This window comes from Artemia sp. Qi Xiang Cuo, chromosome 12 (genome assembly GCF_049724085.1).
Source record: "Artemia sp. Qi Xiang Cuo chromosome 12, ASM4972408v1, whole genome shotgun sequence".
Taxonomy (NCBI): domain Eukaryota; kingdom Metazoa; phylum Arthropoda; class Branchiopoda; order Anostraca; family Artemiidae; genus Artemia; species Artemia sp. Qi Xiang Cuo.
This window is the reverse complement of record NC_142805.1, coordinates 60,335,349-60,357,347: the sequence shown is the minus strand read 5'-3', so window position 1 is coordinate 60,357,347 and position 21,999 is coordinate 60,335,349.

The following is a 21,999-nucleotide window of genomic DNA, read 5'->3' as shown; positions in this document are numbered from 1 at the left end:
AATAATGTAACAGAGGTGATAAAAGAAGAGACCAAAGACAATAAATACCGTTCTGTTAGGTGATTTTGACGTCCATAGTTGCATGTGGGAGAATTGCAACCAATAAATTAAATATGACTCTTCCATTGAAAAATTATTTCAACACCGTATAGGCTTCAAACTCATTATATTATCCAAAGCAATAAATATATTACAATTGACTTACATATTGACCTAAATTGGATCATACCATACACTGAAATATCACATATGTTCAAACTGCAAACATACAGTGCACTTTTGGTTAAATAAGGAACCAAAAATACAATACAAAAGAACTGAGATATATAAGTTTAATTCCAGGAAGGCGATTTGAAAGAATTAGATACGTTAAATTATAAAGAATTAACTGATGAAGATGATGTGGAATCTCAAGCGACACAACCTCATGTCCTTGAGTGTGCAGCAAGATCAGGTATCAAACAAAATACACTTCCTTTCTTTAAAAAAGAAGGCAAAAATCTGTTGGAATGAAAAATGCAAGACAGTTGTAGCAGAGACGAAGGCCAGGAACTGATTTCAAAACAATCTTTTTCTGAAACACTTTTGTTGCTGAAAAAAGTTTAAGCATTGGGGCTTAGATCAAAGCAATTGATACAGAAGGACTTTCCCACAAAATTACTCAAATATTCCCTCAGGCACGATGAACAGTTTCATAAACAAAATGGCTGGAAATAATAAGAAAGGGAGTAACATAACCCGTGGTTTATCTGTTAAATAATCAATATAATGAACAAAAATAAAGGTGATGCATTTGCTATTAATTTTAAGAAAGAGCACAAAACTAAAAAAAAATTGACGAGACCAAGTGTTTGCAAAGTACCCGATAAAGCTAAATATAAGGAAAAAGCATATGGATCTATGAATGGGTCTTCCATTTACCCTTTCAGAGTTGAATGACTTCTTTATTGAAGTAAACATGCTGACAGCTCCAGTAAAGATTAAATGTGTTATAGGTGGGCGTAGAGAGTGGTCAAGTTTTATCACAAGATGCTTTCGAAAGTTTCTACTGCATCCTGGGAAAAAAAAACACTTTCCCACGGGTATACAAATGAGCTATTGTCGTGCCCGTTGCTTAGCCTTATCCACCGCCACATAAAATATAAACTACTGACCCATTTGTCTTTTGCTGGTTTTGGGAGACTTTTTTTTGAGAAACTGGTACACGAAGATTGAAGTGGCTTCTGGAGCTTAACAAAATACTTCCAGAAATTAAATCCGGCTTTTGGAAGGGTAGATCTCCAGTTAAAATCATCGTTGTTCTTGAGGGAAGTCTTGACGGACTAAGCAAGCCCGTTCGATGACTCATACCGAATTGTAGTCCAAATCCAATTTGTTTTCTCTTGAGAAAGTCTTACGAGAGCTTAGATTGTAAGTCAAAACTAAACTGTAGATTAATTAAAGCAAATGAAGAAAAGGGACACTTATCTGATAAAAAAGGGACATGGGGCGTAACAAGGGATATAGAACTTTTAATTTGTGATTGAACGAGGCTTCTCCAAAGTTTATACGACCACCTCTTCCATAAGAAGTGCCTCTAAGAAAAAATAAATATTAATACATTAAGCGCTTATATTTCTGTTATGACAAAGCTGTAGCATTGCCTCTGACAAACAAGGGAGTAGAACTTTCAATTTCCTTTCTAATGAACATCCGAAATTATCCAGGGGAAATATAGGGAAGAATTTTCGGGGAGAGGAAGGAGTTTTTACGGGAGGAATTTTCAGGGGGGATACGCCTAGGCCACCTTACATATATGAACTGGGCTTCAACAGCACATCCATCCTTACGGCCAAGCTAAAGGCTATAATTGAAGCACTAAGTATTATTGATAAAAGCCCCCTGACTTTTATTATTGATAAAAGCCCCCTAAGTCTGTCCTGTAGATCATTAGCCCGGTCCATAAGTCAGTCGCTGACTCTGACAAGGCAAGTCTACACAAATTAATATGGAGTATTCAGTAAAACAACACCCAGCTTTATTTTCACCACATGCCAAGATACCACGCAATTAAGTACAATGAATTGGCCGATTTAATTTCAAATATAACATCAAACATCTACACATATTCAATCCTCAAATCCAAAATTCTATTAGACTCAATTTGAAGAAGAATTCCTTACAAGAATCTGCCACAGCTGATACTCATTTTCTCATTATGTGAAGAAAATGCCTAATATTTCAGAATTCGAAGTGATTCATTGATACTCAGGAAAGAATAATACCATTGCAAAAAAGAGGGCTAGTATTGTAATAGGGCTATAGGGCTAGTATTGTAATAGGGCTGCAATAGTATTGCAAAGTCAGCAAAATAACGAGAAACATTTCTCGAGACTAAAAGCAAAGCCAGACACAAGTGAGCTACTTAATATTGAGTTGCCAGGAAATAAACAAAGATTATTCCGAATTTTTTTTATGAAGGGGGAATAATTTAGTTTTTTATTATTGCCCGGACCCTGAAACCCGTTTCAGTGTGGTTAGTTTTAGCTGAAATTCGAAGAGAGAAGAAGAAGATTGGAAGAAAATAAACAAGTATAAATATTCCCCATCATGGCAAATCAATGGCAATCAAAATTATAAATTGTATAAAAAGAATAAAATGAATTTTTAAATTGGAGTAAGGGGATGCAGTATAAAACAGAAACAACTCAAATGTGTAAATAGAAATAAATATTAAAAACAACTGCATACTAATTGTGCTAAGGCTGCTGCACTGTTCAGGAAGTATTTGGCATGAACACACGCTGAAGTCTCGATAGCTTCGGTGAAACAATCCAAACCATCGTCATAATCTCTAGGATTGTAAGGCACAGTAAGTTTTGACTTCAATGGGTTTTTTTTTCAAACATTTTGTTCAACGTAGTTGAAAGGTCCGGAAATTTCGTCTTTGAGGATGACAACCCTCTCACAGCCCTCTGGGCAAGGGTTGTAAGTTATGCCCTGGGGAATATAAAGTTTTTATAGAAAGTGTTGTCGTAGAAACCTCAAAAAGGGCTCACTCGATTGGAAATTGAAAGGGCTAGTGCCCTTTTTAGTAGTCGGAAGTGATTGGAGGGCAACTAACCCCCCACTCACGCCCACAATTTCCCTAAACACATCCAATCGCAATTTTCTTCAAAGTAGTTGGAAGTTATGGACATTAGGTCTTCAAGGATGACCACCCCCCCCCCCCCCATCCCTCAGGGCAAGGGTCGTAAGCTATGCCCTGGGGGCATATAAGGTTTTTATTGAAATTTTGTCGTAGAAACTTCAAAAGGGCTCATTCGATTGGAAATTGAAAGGGCTAGTGCCCGTTTTAATAGTCGAAAGTGATTGTAGAGCACCTATCCCCCCCCTCACGCCCACCTTTTCTCCAAACACATGCCCCCTCTTCAACACTTCACTCTTTAAGCTAAAGTTTTTTAGTAGTTTGAAAAACCTTCTTATTGTTCAAATTAAATGAACCTTGTGTTTCAAGAGTCGTTCTTCTGGAATTGGGACAAATTAAAAGCTTAGCGTAAAGAGCGAGGTGTTGAGGAGGGGACAATTCTTTATATATACGGAATAATTTCTGTTCGTTTTAAGTTTTAATGTTGCTCCTTAATTTCAGTTGGAAAAACCTGTTTTTATTTAATTTCTGATTTTTTAAAAATAATGACAGGAAATTTAGCTCCATTTCCACGGAAAAATTCCTCCTCCTTTGCGGATATATCTTTTAGACAATTCAATTCTGGTAAAAATTTACTCCAGACAATTACCTTAACATCTGCACGAGTAAAATTAAGTCGGCAAAGTAGAAAGAAAACTTCATATAAGGAATTCTGGAAAATTGCCCCCAGTGCAAAATTTCCCCTGAAAAATTCACCCCCTGGAAAATTCCCCAAAATGAGGAGGGAGTTAGACCAGTAGAGTTTAGCATTCGATAGGAGAAAGCCAGGAGGTTTGGCCCATTTGAACATGTACAATAATACTAACAGGGGAAAGGATAAATGGCTTGATATCCAAAAAGCCATTTATCGGGGGGGGATTAGCTTTGGTTGGTCAATAGTTGTAAAGAAATTGCAATTATGAAGGATGATGGCCCATAAAGCCTGAGTGGCTTGGAATATATGGGATTTTTTTCATTATGTCTCTTGAAGCAAGTGCATTTGAATGCGAAACAATGGGAAGTATTTATGTCAATCTTATAGTAAAAACTTACTTCAGAGATCTCCAAGCTTGGTAGACTTTTGCTAAACTTCTCTGACTTGATCCTTTCTTTCAACTTTAAGTCTACACCATCTATTCTGTCCTTTTTTTTGGATGAACCAATAGAAGACAAAAAGGTTTTGCACCATACCTTGGCTCTTCACTACTCTCTAAGGATCAATAAAATTTCACATCAAGAGCTCAATCCTCATCTATCACCCCCAAGATGACACAGATATATCTTTTTCATAACCCAGATACATAGTTTCTTTCAGTTCACCTCTCCCAATCCCCCAAGTAAAAATATGCTGTCTCACACCCTCCGAAAGTTTCTACTTAATCTCCCTATATTTTCCAGAGATAACATAGATACACTATTTTGATACCCGGGAAACAGTAAGCATGGTTTCTTTTGGTACATATTGGTATTTCACTAGAAATAGATTTTGTTAGGTAAGGTGTTGTCGTGCCAAAAAAACATATTAAAGACCAAAAAAGACCCCTTGGAAGCTTCAGCTTGATCCAGTTCCAGAGATATTGCAGATATGCTGTAATGATCATCTGGTAACCCATAGTATTGTGTGAATAGCCTTGCTACTTAACATTGGAGAGGTCATAGGGAAAGAAATGGTCACACTGATTTTGAAGCAAAATTAAAGATATGTGGCAATTTTAGTAGAAACTGTTATATTTGATACTGAAATTAATATTTTTCTTATATTTGAACCATCACAAAAAGATATAACTGCCTTCAATCAGCTAGGCAAAGCCCCCTTGTGCAAATTTGTTCACATACTTCGATGGTACAAGCACATAAGCTCTTTTTGCCAGTGGAATGAAGAAAGAGAAGGATGTCCTGGAACTTCCCCCAAACACATTGCAATCACATTCCCCCAAACACATCCAATGAAACTTTGAGGTAGCCATTTTGTTCAGCGTAGTTGATTTCCAGATAGAAAATATGTTTTTGAGGAGGACACTCCACCGCATCCCTCAGGGCAAGGGTTTTAAGTTATGCCCTGGGGGTATATAAGGTTTTTAAAGAAGGTGTTGTCGTAGAAACTTCAATTAAAGCTCATTCGACTAGAAATTCAAAGGGCTAGTGCCCTTTTTAATGGTCGAAAGGGATTGGAGGGCAACTAGTGCCCCCCACACCCATCATTCCCCCAAACACATCGAATAAAAATTTCCAATTCCACTAAAACAACATATTTCTTACTTACATTATCCCATCAATTGAGCAGGAAAGACCTTTGGCTTGGAGAATTTTAATTTAACGCTTTTTATGGAATTTATGCTGCTAAATAATAGTGACTTGCTATGATTACCATACTGACCTATACATGATAAATACTGATTATTAATTGCAAATTTTCTTAAATGCTAAGCCAGAAAGGAATTTTAAAATATTGAAGTTTTGTCTAGTAGAAATATAGGTGATTGTTTTTTTTTTTTGTTTTCCCACCTCCTCTCCTCTCGGTGACTTTCAAAATTTCTTTAAAAATATCTCTTAATTTATTTAATGTCACCTACTCTTTTCTTAAAAAAAAAAAAAAAAAAAAAAAAAAAAAAAAAAAAAAAAAAAAATCCATATATTAAAATTATATAAAATTGAGCATTCCAAAATATATCAGGTTATAAAAATAGAGGTATACTACATTTCAAATTTCATATACCAATATAGGTGAGGAAATATAGGTGATTGTAAGTGGGGGATTGGAGGATAACTAACAACCCTCTCACACCCACCATTTCCCCAAACACATCCAATCAAAATTTTGAGATAGCCATTTTGTTAGACATAGCTAAAAAGTCTGGAAATTATGTTTTTGAGGATGACAATCTCCCCGCAGCTCTCAGGGCAAGGGTTGTAATTTACTGCCTAGAAGTATATAAGGTTTTATTTAATAGAAAGTGTTCTCGTAGAAAATTCAATAAGGAATCATTCGATTGGAAATTGTAATGGCTAGTGCCCTTTTTAATATTCGAACGTGACTGGAGGGCAAGTAACCCCCCTTTGCCGCCTTCATCATAACATAGCATATACTTTAATGTCATATATGGTTCTAACTGACGAATATGACGACATCCATTATCTATTATACGAAAATGCAGTTTTTTGTAAAAAATTGATTTTATATAAAATATAGTTTCTTTTATTTACAAAACACACTAGATGTAGTAGTTTCCATTAAAATGAACCATTAAATACCTCTACAATTTCCCCAAAAACTTTTGCTTTGAAGGAATTTCGAAAGAAACAAAACCAATTTAGTCTCCATAACTTCTAAAAACAAGCAGTAAAAAAGACGAACTAAACGGAAAAAAAAACAGAAAAAGTTTATGAGCCTATCAACCGAAATATCGATACTATCATAGGCAGCGCACTAGCACTGCCTAAGTATAGAACGATGTGGGCACAATGTGTGTTTTTTTTTTCTCCATACCCGGGCACTTCGTATCGAAGGAGTCGTCGTAGAAACTTCTAAAAGGGCTCATTCAATTGGAAATTGGAGTGGCTATTGCCCTTTTTAATAGTCGAAAGTGATTGGCGGGCAACTTGGCCCCCCTCCCCGACGCCCATCATTCCCCCAAATAGGTCCAATCAAATTTTGAGATAGCCATTTTATTCAGCGTAGTTGATTTCCAGATAGAAAATATCTTTTTGAGGACGACACTCCCCCAAAATTCCACGGGGCAAGGGTTTTAAGTTATGCCCTGAGGGCATATAAGGTTTTTATAGAAGGTGTTGTCGTAAAAACTTCAAAAAAGGCTCCTTCGATTTGAAATTCAAAGGGATAGTCCCCTTTTAATAGTCGAAAGTGATTGGAGGGCAACTAGCCCCCCCCCATGCCCATCATTCCCCCAAATACATTCAATCAAAATTCTGAGATAGCCATTTTGTTCAGCGTGGTTGATTTCCAGATAGTAAATATCTTTTTGTGGAGGAAACTCCCCCACAACCCTCGGGGCAAGGGTTTTAAGTTATGCCCTGAGGGCATATAAGGTTTTTATAGAAGGCTTTGTCGTAGAAACTTCAAAAACGCTCATTCGATTGGAAATTCAAAGGGCAAGTGCACTTCTTCATAGTCGAAAGTGATTGGAGGGCAACCCCACGCCTATCATTCCCCCAAACACATCCAATCAAAATTTTGAGATAGCCATTTTGTCAAGTGTAGTTGATTTCCAGATAGAAAATATGTTTTTGAGGAGGACACTTCCCTACAGTCCTCGGGGCTAGGGTTTTAAGTTATGCCCTGGGGGTATATAAGGTTTTTAAAGAAGGCGTTGTCGTAGAAACTTAAGGAAATGCTCATTCGATTAGAAATTCAAAGGGCTAGTACCGTTTTCTAATAGTCGAAAGTGATTGGAGGGCAACTAGCCCCCACCCCGCCTCCCCACCCCAACGCCCATTATTGCCCCACACATTCAATAAAAATTTTCAGATAGCCATTTTGTTCAGCGTACTTGATTTTCAGATGGAAAATATGTTTTCGAGGAGGACACTCCCCTACAACCCTCAGGGCAAGGGTTTTAATTATACCCTGGGGGCATATAAGGTTTTCATGGAAGGCGTTGTCGTAGAAACTTCAAAACAGGCTCATTCAATTGGAAATTCAAAGAGCTAGTACCTTTTTAATTGTCGAAAGTGATTGGAGGGCACCGAGCCCCCCCCCCCACTCCCATCCTTCCCCAAAACAAATCCAATAAAAATTTTTAGAGAGCCATTTCGTTCAGTGTAGTTGATTTCCAGATAGAAAATATATTTTTGAGGAGGACACTCCCCCACAACCCTCAAGGTAAGGGTTTTAATTTATGCCCTGGGGGCATATGAGGTTTTTATAGAAGGTGTTGTCGTAGAAACTTCAAAACAGGTTCATTCGATTGGAAATTCAAAGCGCTAGTACCCTTTTTAATAGTTGAAAGCGATTGGAGGGCAACTAAACCCTCCCCCACGCCCATCATTCCCCCAAACACATCCAATCAAAATTTTAAGAGAGCCATTTTGTTCAGCGTAGTTGATTTCCACATATAAAATTTGTTTTTGAAGAGGACACTCCCTCACAACCATCAGGGCAAGGGTTTTAGTTATGCCCTGGGGGCATATAAGGTTTTTATTGAAGGTGTTGTCGTAGAAAATCAAAACAGGCTCATTCGATTGGAAATTCAAAAGGCTAGTACCCTTTTTAATAGTCGAAATTGATTTGAGTGCAACTAGCCCCCCCCCCTGACGCCCGGCCTTCCCCCAAACACAACCAAACAAAACTTTGAGGTAACCATTTTGTTCAGTGTAGTTGATTTCCAGATAGAAAATATGTTTTTGAGGAGGACACTCTCCCACATCCCTCAAAACAAGGGTTTTAAGTTATGCCCGGGGCGTATATAAGGTTTTTAAAGAAGGTGTTGTCGTAGAAACTTCAATAAAAGCTCATTCGACTGGAAATTAAAAGGGCTAGTGCCCTTTTTAATAGTCGAAAGTGATTGGAGGGCAACTAGCCCCCCACACCCATCATTCCCCCAGACACATCCAAAAAAAAATATTAGATAGCCATTTTGTTCAGGGTAGTTGATTTCCAGATAGAAAACATACTTTTAAGGAGGACACTCACCCAAAACCCTCAGGGCAAGGATTATAAGTTATGCTCTGGGGGCATATAAGGTTTTTATTGAAATCTTTGTCGTAGATACTTGAAAAGGGCTCATTTGATTTGAAATTCAAAGAACTAGTACCCTTTTTAATAGTCAAAAGTGATTTGAGGGCAACTAACCCCCTCTCTCGCCCACCTTTTCCCAAAACACATCCATTCAAAATTTTTAGATAGCCATTTTATTCAACGTAGTTTTGGAAATTAGGTCTTTAAAGATGACAACCCCTCCCCCCACAGCCCTCAGGGTTTTTATTGAAAGCGTTGTCGTAGAAACTTCAAAAGGGCTCGTTCAATTGGAAATTGAAAGGGCTAATGTGTTTATTAATAGCGGAAAGTTATTGTATAGCGACTAACGCCCCTCGCACGCATACCATTTTCCCAAACTTCCAATCAACATTTTTAGATATCCATTTTGTTCAGCTTAGTTGAAAGTTCTGGAAATTAGGTCTTTTAGAATGACAACCCCTTCAGAGCCCTCAGTGCAAGGGTTGTAAGTTATGCCCTGGGGGCATATAAGGTTTATACAGAAAACTGTTGTATATGATTTATAGAATAGATTTTAGTCTTCCTCAAATCCAATTTTCATATGATTAAAAACTAAATGCTGCCTTAAGATCAAATCAAAATGCACTGTGATAATGCTAATTCCCAATAAGGCATCTCAGCAGTATCCCAAGAACGACTGAGGGTATTATGTTCAAACGTTTGGGGCTACTTCTGCTCTTAAACTTAAACCAAATCCAAAGTGTAAAAGCGTACCAAACAAATCAAAGAAATTGTACAGATTTTCATGAAAGTTGTATCAAGTTTTTCATTACAGGTCGAGTAGAAGAATTCTGAAACTAAATTAAACAGTACTATTTGTGTCCAGATTTTTAAAAGGGTGTATGCTGTTAAAAATTGCTGAAAATTTTTCTCCGACAAACAAATAGCAGGCCAAACTATAAATCTTTAAAAAAACGAAAAGATTTAAAGTATTATTTTCTTTTTCCCTGAAAAGACCATGTCCATATAAAACGAACAGAAATTAATTAAAAAAACTTTTTCCACAAAACAAGTTTTTCAAAGAAAAGTAAAGTGCTACATTAAACAAAAACTGAGCAAAACTAAAATCAAATAATCTACCAAGCGTAAAACTACCACAAATCAGCATTGATAAATAAATGAAAGCCAAAACGAACAGAAATTACAATCATTAGTCGAGTCAAACTCAAAATGAGCAGAAATTAACATAAGTTGGGCGCAAAACCCCTATGCCTTCCCAAGGCCAGAACAAAATTTGCACTTTACTGAAAAAAATACGAATGAATGTGCATTGTCAGTTTAAAATACATTTACTGAAATTTAGTCATCAAATTGTTAATATTACTTGATTTATTAAAGTTATAAAAGTAAAACCATTTATATTTTATTGAGACACGTAAATTGAGAACCAAACAAAAGAACAAGGAGTGTTATTCGACAGACCATCAGGGTTGCAGCGGTAGTGGCAACTTCGGGGTTGCTGTGTAGTGGCAGCCTAGAAAGATAAAATCAAGTTCCTTAGTATAAAAATATAATCACCCGTAACTTCTAAGAATACTGTCTGACCAAAAAACAAAGTAAAATATTAGAATTGCTGTTTTCAAAACCTTCATAAAGGAAAATTACAGTCCGTTGGATTTTCCGGCAAGGAAAATCTATGGACTTGAAAAATAAGGAAAGTGACTGCAACTGCAATATTTTGTATTGACAGTATCTTTTTCCTGCTTTTTCCTTCTCCCGAGTTATCTGGGCATAGGAACATTGTAGAGATGTTTAATGGTTCATTTTAATGGAAATAACTACATCCTGTGCATTTTGTAATTAAAAAAATTGTATTTAAAATAAAATAAATTTTATACAAAATACTGCATTTTCGTATAATAGATAATGGATGTCGTCATATTCGTCAGTTGGAACCATATATGACGTTAAAGTAAATTCTATATTATGATGAGGAGATTCTATCACTTTTAGGGGTGTTTTTTTCTTTTTTCGAAAATAAAGCAATTTTTTTCAGGCTCGTAACTTTTGATAGGTAATACTAAACTTGATGAAACTTAATGTTTGAAATCAGCATAAAAATTCAATTCTTTTGAAGTATCTACTGGTATCAAAATTCCGTTTTTTAGAGTTTCGGTTGCTATTGAAAAAGGAAAGGAAAATCTGTGGACCTTATTTTCCTTATTTTTCAAGTCCACAGATTTTCCATGCTGTACAAGCCAAGGGACTGTAATTTTCCTTTATGAAGGTCTTGGAAATTAGAATGGCTTTTGCCCTTTTTAATAGTTGAAAGTGATTGGAGGATAACTGACACCCCTCACATACCCTGCATTTCCCCAAACATATCCACTCAAAATTTTGAGATAGCCATTCTGTTCGACGTAGTTAAAAAGTCCGGAAATTATGTTTTTGAGGATGACACTCCACCCACAGCCCTCAGGACAAGGGCTGTAAGTTATTGCATGGGGGCATATAAGGTTTTATTTTATAGAAAGCATTGTCATAGAAAATTCAAAAAGGAATCATTCGATTGGAAATTGAAACGGTTTGTGCCCTTTTTAATAGTCGAATGTGATTGGAGGGCAAGAAACCCCCCACTCACGCCCAACAAATCCCAAAACACACCCAATAACAATTTTGAGATAGCAGTTTTCTTCAACGTAGTTGAAAGGTCTGGAAATTAGGTCTTTGCGTATGACAACCCCCCCCCCCCCCACCCTCAGGGCCAGGGTTTGAAGTTCTGCCGTTGGGGAATATAAGGTTTTTATTGAAAGCGTTGTCGTAGATACTTCAAAGATAATTGTCCTTATATTTGCATCCCTTATATTTGCAACCTATTTAAGAAAAGAGAGTACTTAGAAAAATTATTATGTAGCAAAGAGTCTAGGTTTTTGAAATTCAAAAAGCAAATTGAAATTTCACATGACTTATTTACTTAAGAATTAATTTGGTCCAGGGCCTAGAACAATATTTTCTAGCGCAAAGCACTGTAAAAATATGCAAAGTACCTTTAAACTAATAATGTTTCTTTTGAAAAACTTTCACACAAATTGGCTAGGAAATAATTAATCTTAAAAGGCTCCTTTAAGCCGCAAGGTAACGAAAAATCTTTAATTGGCAGTAAAAAGTGTCATTTTCCTGTGCATTTTTCTTCTTTCATACTTTTGTTTAAGATGGCTTTCAAACATGTAATGAAGATGTGAAGGAATTATAGACCCCCAAAACTTTTGTTCAGAAGGAATTTTGAAAGAAACAATACCAATTTTGTCTCCATAACTTCTTAAAATAAGCAGTAAAAAAACGCGAGCTGGGAAGAAAACCAAAACGGTTTATGAGCGTATCAACCGAAATATCGATACTATCTACTTAATAAAAGCAGCACTAGAGAAGAAATAGAGATAGCATTCTAGAATGTAATAGATGCAAATTGAAAAGAGTTAAAAGGTTACTGAAAGGAACAGAATTTGAGAACACATAGATGCGTCTACTAAATTCTTTTCTGATCCAGATTTTTAGAAAGTGAAAATGACAGAGAAAAATATAGGTTATCAACAGATCAAGGATATTAACACATAAATTGAGAACCAAAAAAAGGATCAAGGAGCGTTATTCGACAGACCATCAGGGTTGCAGTGGTAGTGGCAACTTCAGGGTTGCTGTGTAGTGGCAACCTAGAAAGAGAAAATCAAATTCCTTAGTATAAAAATATAATCACCCATAACTTCTAAGAATAGTGTCTGATCAAAAAAAAAAAAAGTAAAATATTAGTACAGCAAGGAAAATCTGTGGACTTGAAAAATAAGAAAAGCGACAGCAACTGCGATATTTTGTTGTGTATTGAGAGTATCTTTTTTCCTGCTTTTTCCTTCTACCAAGTTATCTGGGCATAGGAACACTGTAGAGATGTTTAATGGTTCCTTTTAACGGAAATTACTACATCTAGTGATTTTTGTAATTAAAAAAAAACTATATTTAAAATAAAATCAATTTTTTTACAAAATCCGCATTTTCGTGTAATAGATAATGAATGTCGTCATATTCGTCGGTTGGAACCATATATGACGTTAAAGTAAATGCTATATTATGATGAAAGCTATCTTATGACGTCTATAAAATTGACTCCTTGCTTATGGCACTGGTATAAACCGAAAAACTGGTATTAAAAAAAGACATTAGACTTAAAGATAAAAATAAAAATTGCATAAATATTTTCGCGTTTTCAACCTATTTTAAAAAAAATGGCGTTTGTTTGAGCATTCTCATGTATTTTAAAGAAAGAAACTCAAATTGCATGTTTATGTATAAAAAATGCATAAATTATTTGTTGTAAAAACTTGTAACACTATTATTTGTTATACATTTTCTAAGATGGAAAACATACTATTGAAAGAGTAAAAGATGAGCTCCAAAGAAGATTAAATATTACTTCAGAACATATACTCGTAGTTTCAACAATCAGCAGCTTGATCAAGATGGAAAAATATTTTGAATTTACGAAACTGGTCTTCCGGTAATTGTTGTTAATGAATCAATGTGTCCTAAAATGCTTTCCTTGCCTGAAAACCAATGGAGATCGGAAATGACCATGGATTCCAACAGGATAGACTGCGTCAAAACTAAAGAGGGGGATGCTTTTCTACAATAAGGAGACTTCCTGGAATTTGAGCGATTTAACGGGATGTACAGTGACTGGGCCATCTATATCGGTAATAATGAAGCCGTACACTTTCAGCCTAAGGGCATTATTAAAGTCTCATTTGAAAAAGTAAGAAAAGAAGGCCGATGGACAATCAACAACTCCATGGATGAGATTCCCCCCTCAACAAGGATATCATTGTTAGAAGAGCCTTAAATAACTGTCGGAAAGAGGACATTTCAATAAATACGATTGCAACAAAGCAAACTCTTAGCATCTCTCCCACTGGACAAGAAATGGTGTGAGAGTTTGCTCCCCACTGTTCCTCTCCATCACTTTCGCAACCCTCTTCCATAGACACTACATCAGTTTAATCAGATTCTTCAGCAAAAGTATCTTCAATTCCGGAATTTTCAGAGAAAGAAGCAGATAGGCTGTTTAAATTATTTTCACCACCCTTCTGTTTAATTTTTTTTCTAGCAGCAACAATTTTGTGATGATGGATGGTTCCCCAGGAGTGTGCTTTCAAGCCCTCTGTTGTATTTTAAATAGGCTGTTTCATATCTGGCTTATCTTAGTGCCAATTTGTCCTTAAACAGGGTTTGGGTAGCAGAGCTTCCGAGGAGCAGTTTGTTTTGATTGATTAGAAATAAGGAATGGTCGTATGTCTACTCTTCTTTTTCTAGTTTTCACTAATCCACTATTTTCTGTGTTCAAAATAAGTTCAAAATAAGTTCTCAAAATAAGTTGTCAAAAACTACAATTGTGCGCATGTTTGCCTCCCTTTGAAAACCAATTTAAGAAAAGAGAATACTTAAAGAAAGTATTATGTAGCAAAGAGTCTAAGTCTTCGAAATTCAGAATTTGAAGAATTTCACAGTACTTATTTACTTAAGAATGAATTTGGTCGAAGGCCTAGAACAATATTTTCTAGCGCAAAGCACCGTAAAAATTTAACCCAAGACTAATAAAAACAAAATATATTCATTCAAGAGATCCCATTATTGTGTTAACAACATTAAATTGTAGACTTTCTTCTTTGAACTGAATAATGTGAAACATATAAAATTGAGCCCAAGGGAATGCTTTTCAATGTGTGAACAGGGGTTCACACGAACACAGTCCTTTATTGAAAAATAATGAAAGCGACTGCAACTGCGATATTTTGTTGTGTATTGACAGTATCTTTTTTCCTGCTTTTTCCTTCTCCCAAGTTATTTGGGCATAGGAACATTGTAGATATGTTTAATAGTTCATTGTAACGGAAATTACTACATCTAGTGAATTTTGTAATTAAAAAAAACTATATTTAAAATAAATCAATTTTTTACAAAATCCGCATTTTCGTATAATAGATAATGAATGTTGTCATATTCGTCGATTGGAACCATATATGTCGACACAACCACCCAGGGCCCGGTGGCAGGCGTTGCAAGTTACGCCCTGGGGGTATATATGGTTGGTACGGAAGGGATGGTCGTATAAACTTCAGAAAGGGCTAATTTAAACGAAAATTGAAAGTTTTAGTCCAATTTTTAAGAGTCAAAAGAGATCGGAGGGCACCTAGCCCTCGCCACGCCCTCTTTTCTCAAAACCCATCCGATACAACTGTTGAGATAGCCATTTTTTTCAAATAGTTCAAAGGACAGATAACAAAAACTCCGGTGTCAACACATCCTCCCAGGGTCGGGAGCAGGAATTATAAGCTATGTCCTGGTGCCGTACATGGTTTTATGAAAGGGATGTTCGTATAAACTTCAGAGAGTACTCAGTTGAATGGAAATTAAAAGTTCTAGTCGATCTTCTCAGAGCAAAAAAAGGTCGGATGGCATCCAGCCCCTCCCACCCTCCACGTGTTTGGATGTATAAACCCATTCGATAAAAATTTGAGGTGACCATTTTGTTAAAAATAGTTCAAACATCAGATATTAAAACTATGGGGTCGATACAACCCCCCAAGGCCCAGGGACAGGCATTGTAATTTATACTCGAGGGGTATATATGGTTCTTATAGAATGGATGCTCGTATAAACTTCAGAGAGGGACATTCGATTGAAAATAGAAAGTTCTAGTTCCCTTTTAAAGACTCAAAAGAGACCGAAGGGCCCTTAGCCCCCCACACAGGGCCTTTTTTTTGTTTTGTTTTTTTCTCCATACCAAGGCACTTCGTATCAAAGGAGTTGTCGTAGAAAGTTCAAAAAAAGCTCATTCGATTGCAAATTGGAGTGGCTAGTGCCCTTTTTAATAGTCGACAGGGATTGGAGGGCAATTAGCCCCCCCCCCTCACGCCCATCATTCCCCCAAACACATCCAATCAAAATTTTTAGATAGCTATTTTGTTCAGAGTAGTTGATTTCCAAATAGAAAAAACTTTTTGATGTGGATACTCCCCAACAACCCTCAGGGCAAGGGTTGTAAGTTATGTACTCGGGGCATATAAGGTTTTTTATAGAAGGCGTTGTCGTAGAAACTTCAAAAAAGGCTCATTAAACTGAAAACTCAAACGGCTAGTGCCCGGTTTAATAGTCGAAAGTTATTGGAGGGCAACTACCCCCCCCCCCCACCCCGCGCCCATCATTCCCGCAAACACATCCAATCAAAATTTTGAGATAGCCATTTTGTTCAGCGTAGTTGATTTCCAGATAGAAAATATGTTTTTGAGGAGGACACGTACAGCCCCCGGGTCAAGGGTTTTAAGTTATGCCCTGGGGGCATGTAAGGTTTTAATAGAAGGCGTTGTCGTAGAAACTTCAAGAAAGGCTCATTTGATTGGAAATTCAAAGGGCTAGTGCCCCTTTTAAATGTCGAAAGTGATTGGAGGGCAACTAGCCCCCCCCCCACGCCCATCATTCCCCCAAACAAATCCAATCAAAATTTTGAGATAGGCTTTTTGTTCAGCGTAGTTGATTTCCGGACAGAAATTATGTTTTTGAGGAGGACAATCCCCCACAGCCCTCAGGGCAAGGGTTGTAAGCTATGCGCTAGGGGCATATAAGATTTTTATAGAAGGCGTTGTCATAGAAACTTCAAAAAAAGACTCATTTGATTGGAAATTCAAAGGGCTAGTGCCCTTTTTAATAGTTGGAAGTGATCGGACGGTAACTAACCCCCCTCTTACGCCCACCTTTTCCCCAAACACATCCAATCAAAATTTTTAGATGGCCATTTTGTTCAACGTAGTTTAAACTTCTGGAAATTATGTTTCGAGGATGACAACCCCCTCACAACCCTCAGGACAAGGATTGTAAGTTATGCCCTGGGAGCATCTACAGTTTTTATAGAAAGCGTTGTCGTAGAAACTTCAAAAAGGGCTCATTCGATTAGAAATTGAAATGCCTTGCGCCCTTTCTAATAGTCAAAAGTAATTGGAAGGCAACAAACACCCCTTCCACGCCCACGATTTCCCCAAACACATCCAATCAAAATTTTGAAATAGCCATTTTGTTCCACGCAGTTAAAGTTCAGGAAATTATACCTTTGAGAAGGACACTCCCCTCACAGTCTTCAGAGCAAGGGTTATAAGTTATGCCCTGGGGGAACATAATTTTTTATTGAGATTTTTATCGTAGAAACCTGAAAAAGGGCTCATTCGATTTGAAATTCAAAGATCTAGTGCCATTTTTAATAGTCGTAAGTGATTTGAGGGCAACTAGCCCCCTTCTCTCGAATACCTTTTCCTCAAACACATCCAATCAAAATTTTTAGATAGCCATTTTGTCCAGTGTTGGGGATTTCCAGATAGAAATTATGTTTTTTAGGAGGACACTCCCCCACAGCCCTCAGGGCATGGGTTGTAAGTTATTCCCTTGGGGCACATAGAGTTTTTTTCTGAACGCGTCGTCGTAAAAACTTCAAAAAGGCCTCCTTCGATTGGAAATCGAAATGGCTAGTGCCCTTTTTAATAGTTGAAAGTGAATGGAAGGCACCTAACACCCATCACCCACCAGTTCCCAAAACAAAGCCAATAAAAATTCTGAAATAGTTATTTTATTCCACGCAGTTAAAGTTCAGGAAATTATACATTAGAGCATGTCACTCCCCCCACAGTTTTCAGGGCAATGGTTATAAGTTATGCCCTGGGGGTATATGAGGTTTTTATTGAAATGTTTGTCAGAGAAACTTGAAAAAGGGCTCATTCGATTAGAAATTCAAAGGGATAGTGCCCTTTTTAACAGTCGAAAGTGATTTGAGGGCAACTAACCCCCCTCTCACGCTCACCTTTTCCCCAATCACATCCAATCAAAACTTTTAGATAGCCATTTAATTCAACGCAGTTGAAAGTTTTGGAAATTAGGCCTTTAAGGATGACAACCTACCCCCCCCCATAACCCTCAGGGCAAGAGTTTTAAGTTATGCCCTGGGAGCATGTAAGGTTTTTATTGAAGTCGATGTTGTAAAAACATCCAAAAGGGCTCATTCAATTGAAAATTGAAAGGGCTATTGCCCTTTTAATGGTCAAAACTGATTGAAGGGCAACTAACCCCCCTCTCACGCCCACCATTTCCCCAAACACATCCAATCAAAATTTTGGTATATCCATTTTGTTCAACGTATTCAAAAGTTCTGGAAATTAGGTCTTTTAGGATGATAACCCCATCAGAGCTTTCAGTGCAAGGGTTGTAAGTTATGCCCTGGGGACATATAAGACTTATATAGAAAGTTGTTGCAGAAATTTCAAAAGGGGCTCATTTGATAGGAAATTGAAATTGCCCTTTTTAATAGTCGAAAGTGAGGGGAGAGTAATTAGCCCCCCTCTTACGCCCTCCATTTCCCCAAACACATTCAATCAAAGTTTAGAGATAGCCATTTTGTTCAACGTCGTTGAAAGTTCTGGAAATTATGTATTTAAGGATGACAGACCCCCCAGAGTCTCCAGGGCGAAGGTTGTAAGCTATGCCCTGGGGGTATATAAGGTTTTTAATGATAAACTTGTCGTAAAAACTTCAAAAGGGGCTCATTCAATTGGAAATTTAGAGGGCTAGTGCCCTTTCTAGTAGTTGAAAGTGATTTACGGGAACTGATCCCTCTCTCACGCCCACCATTCCCCCAAACACATCCAATAAAAATTATTATATAGCCATTTTGTTCAACGTAGTAGAAAGTTCTGGAAATTAGGTCTGTTAGGATGATAACCCCTCCCCCCAGCCCTCGCGGCGAGGGTCGTAAGTTATCCCATGGGGGCATATGGGTCTTTTATTGAAAGTGTGGTCGTAGAAACTTTAAAAAGTCTCATATGAATGGAAATCAAAAGGGCTAGTGCCTTTTTAATATCTGACAGTGACTGGAGAAAGCTTAACACCCCTCTCACGCCCACCATTTTCCCAGACACATCCAATCAAAATTTTGAGATAACCATTTTGTTTAACGTAGTTGAAATTTCTGGAAATTAGGTCTTAGAGGATGACAACCACCCTCACAGCCCTACGGGTAAGAGTTGCAATTTATGCCATGGGGGTATATAAAGTGTTTATAGGAAGTGCTGTCGTAGAAACTCAAAAAGGGCTCATTCGATTGGAAATCAAAAGGCTTAGTGCCCTTTTTAATAGTCGAAAGTGATTGGAAGACTTGACATTTTTATAGTAAAGACCGACGTGGGTAAAATGTATTATTTTTTTGTTGTTGTTGTTGTTTAGACCAGGGCACTTTGTACCGAAAAAGTTGTCATAGGAACTTCGAAAAGGGCTCATTCGATTGAAAATAGAAAGGGCTGATGCCCTTTTTAATAGTTGAAAAGCGATTGAAGGAAAACTAATCCCCCTCCCAAGCCCCCCCTACCCTTTGTCTTTTTTTTTAATAGAATAATGTTGCCATAAGATTAAATCAAAATACACAGTGTTAATGATAATTCCCAAAAAGGTATCTCAGCAGTATCCCAATAACGACTGCGGTTTTTATGTTCAAACTTTTGGGGCGTCTTCTGTTCTTAAGACTTAACCAAATCAAAATAGCGTAAGTGTATCCAAGCTATCAAAGAAAGAAAACAGATTTTTGCGAATGGTATCAAGTTTTCCATTTCAGGTCAACTAGACGAGTTATGAAACTAAATTAAACACTTCTATTTGTGTCCAGATTTTTAAGAGGGTGTATGTTGTTAAAAATTGCTGAACATTTTTTTCCAGCATGCAAATAGCAGGCCAAACTATAAATGTTTAAAAAAAACGAAAAGATTTAAAGTGTTATTCTCTTTTTCTCTGAAAATACTATGTCAATATAAAACGAACAGAAATAAATTTTAAAAAAACTTTTTCCACAAAATAAGTTTTTCAAAGAAAAGTAAAGAACTCCATTAAACAAAAATGAGCAAAAATAAAATAAAATAATCTACCAAGCAGAAATTAACATAAGTTGGGCTCAAAACCCTTATGCCTTCCCATGGCCAGAACATAATTTACACTTTACGGAAAAAATGTAAATGAATTAGCAGTCTCATTTTAATATACATATACTGTCATGTGCATATTTCGTAATCAAAATGTTAGTGTTGGTGGATTAATTAAAGCTATAAGAGAAAAATCATTTAAATTTTTTTCAGAAGAGGACAATTTTCTTTCTTGACTTCTGACCGCATAGGGGTTTTGAGCCCTACTCATGTTAATTTCTGCTCGTTTGAGTTTGACTCGGTTATTTATTGTAATTTCTGTTCGTTTTGGATTTCATTTATCTATCGATGCTGATTTGTGGTAGTTTCACGCTTGGTAGATTATTTGATTTTATTTTTGCTCATTTTTGTTTAATGGAGTTCTTTACTTTTCTTTGAAAAACTTATTTTGTGGAAAAAGTTATTTTAATACATTATTATTAAAGAATAATTGAAACCCAAAACGAACATAAATTCTTAATCTTAAAGCGAGTAATGCTTAGATCGAATATGAAAATCAAGCTTAAAACGACAAAAAATATTTTGCTATTGAAGCATAAATGAAACTTAAAATGAACAGAAATTAAATAAACAATCAATGCAAACAAACATACAATAGAAATTAATGTAAATGAACAAATAAGTTTTGAAACGAGTGAAACTTAAATTGAATATACAAATCAAGCTTGAAAACTTATTTTTCGGAGTTTTTTTTAATTAATCATCATAAAAAGTCGATTCTTTTTATGTATATATTTTATTAGAAATTCTCTTTTCTCGGGATTGTGACCTACTTAGATTTAATATTCCCCCTTTTGTCCTTATTTAGCCCTTTCCTAGGAAGTTTATGGCTCTGTCCTTAATGCTAGCTGATATAACATATCTTCCTGCTACCCAACCTCAGTAAAGAGATATAATATATTTTAAAGATTACTATTTAGAAGACAAGAGAACCCTAGGAGATTGTTTAGGTCTCCATTTAGGAGACTCTCACTCTCATTAGTTTTCATGATGTGGTGAGTGAACTAATAACAATATTATAATTGTTAATTTCATATTGTCATCACTTTTGTCAGTGCAATTTAGTAGTCTACCTACATAGGCCTGCCTAACTACCTTCGGTAAATATTCTAATACGATCATGGTGATTTCTAGAAAATATCATTTAATTATTTAAAAATATTCCCTGAATAATCCCTTAATAACCGATAACCAAAGAGATGCAACATTAAAGTCGAACATCTTAACCTAAACCCTAAATCAAGACACTCAGCGTGACTGTCCATGGAGGTCAGAAGCCCAATCATTATGCTAAAGACGACAGTCGATTATCCTGGCAAAAAAACTGTGACTCTTGTGAACAACCAAAGCGTCTTCGGGCAACAATAGAATAGCGCCCAATTAATACCACCACCACTTACTATTAAATCGAATACACCCTAGATGATGATGAATATAAAAATACTAAACATGTCTGTGCGTATGAAGTCTCTAAAGAATGCACAGTTTTTAGTGACACATTCAGCCCATTAGTGGGCCCCTGCATGGCTAGTATGCCCTCCTAGAATTGTTCTGATTTCATCAAGGCACAAAATTTAAAATACTACTGTAAAAGATATCTTTCAAGTACTTGAACTACCTAGGAGTACTAGCAGATTAATTCCTGCAGGGCAAGTATACTCTGTAAGAAAGATTTGTTTTGAAAATGAGTAGCCTACTAGGACTGCCTTGAACTACTAGTATGCTTTTGCCCCAAAACCTTAATTTTAACGTTTTAGACGGTTTCGAATTACAAAAATTATCTTGAAATTTTATCTGATTCTGCATGGAGCAAAGGGTTACTCATGAACAAAAAGCACCAGGATTAGGGCCCGATGGCAGGAACTAGGGACACGAGGATTTAAGAAAGATATAGTTTCGTCAATCAGAAAATTAAACGGTATTATTCATTATTATTACTCAATCGTATTACGCTGTGTAAAATCCAGGTAATATTGCTGTATAAATGCTTTGGCAGAATTGTAGATTTTTATTTTCTTAGTCACTTATTTTCACTTGCTTAGTCAGTTCTTAGAAAGCTCTTAGCTTCACTATCTTGGACAGTTACAGAAGTAGGAGAAAGACAC